Below are 1386 nucleotides of genomic sequence, written 5' to 3'. Positions count from 1 at the left end.
TTTTTGCTTGGTGGCTTAAGCAGTTTCATTGGGATAGCAAGAACTTGGTGGTGTATCCACCTTTAAAAGGAAGGAAACGTCTGCTCAGAAGCCCAGAGCTACAAGTGTGGGGGTGCTTGGTGAGGCACTGCCCACCTGCATTGATGGCACTGGCCTCCCATGGCACTAGGGCTCATTCCCTCTGGGATACTAGCATGATATAGGGTACCCAGACAGGCTGTCTTTCTCTCGGAGGTAAAAAATTGGACCTCTTCTTTTCCTGTCTTCCCCCTGCTGTCATCCAGGGTGATGGGAAATCAGGTTTACAAAGAACACTTTATATAAATAATGGATCAAATGAATAAATTTTTCTCTGTAGAACCATTCTTCTCTTGCCACTCTTGGCTGCTGAGAGAGGATGCTTTCTGCTTGCATTTTCTTTTCCTCCTTCTTAATAATGGCGTCTCAGATTTTATGCAGATTATTTCTCTGTGAAGTTCTTCCACGTTTGAAATGCCCTGGGCTTGCCTGCCGTGGCTCAGACACTCATTAACATCCTTGCCATGCAATTGAAAAACAAGCAGGAGAAGCAAGCAGCACGCTGTGTTTGAAACCAGCGCTGCCTTCCTGCGGGGTGAGCTCCGAGTGGGCCCCCTTCTCCTCCGGGGCTGCAGTTGGGTGTCATGGGACTGGTGAGCCCCATCTCCCTGGAGCTCAGGCAGCAGGAGGTGATGGGCCTCTGTGCACTTCAAAGTGGTCGTGAGAGTCCAGAGAGACATTTCTCTTCTTGAAGATGCTGAACAAAGGAATGCAAAAACTCACAGCAGCTATTTTCAATACTGCAAATCCAAATATCATCCCCCTGATAAGCTGTGATTCAAAGTGGCAGCTTTATCTGGCTTACATAATTTAAAAAAGGAATAGTTTTTGGCTCCTGAAGCCACAAGCCAAGCACTTATGCTCTACTGCAAGTGAAAGGCCAGCAGCCACTGGGACCAAACACTGGGTGAAGGTACGTATTTAGAGGGGGATCACTCAGCTCTCAGTGTTTGCTTTGGCCTTTAGTATTCCTGCACAGCAGTGGTGTTGCAAAACAAACAAGCAGTGCTCACCTTCATTTCATTAAACAGTTTTTATCTCAAATTGCACAGCACAGACTTGCAAATAAGTTCTGCACAGTGTCATTGCTATCTAAATCATTTTTTGCTAGTTGTCTTGATTTTTTTTTAATAAACTGTTCTGCCCTGTTTCAGAGTTGAAATAAGATATTCTTTCTCTCTTAAATTATCATGTGTGGCTGGGAGCTGTCATGTTGCTGCTGCATCTCACTGCCTAGGGCAACAGTGTAGACAAAAAACATGAGTAGTGCTAGCGATAGATGTTGGCACCAGCCAGACCAGTTATCAG

The sequence above is a fragment of the Neopelma chrysocephalum genome, unplaced genomic scaffold (assembly GCF_003984885.1).
Source record: "Neopelma chrysocephalum unplaced genomic scaffold, ASM398488v2 Primary Assembly neopelma1_97390, whole genome shotgun sequence".
Classification (NCBI taxonomy): Eukaryota; Metazoa; Chordata; class Aves; order Passeriformes; family Pipridae; genus Neopelma; species Neopelma chrysocephalum.
This window is presented reverse-complemented; position numbering follows the sequence as displayed.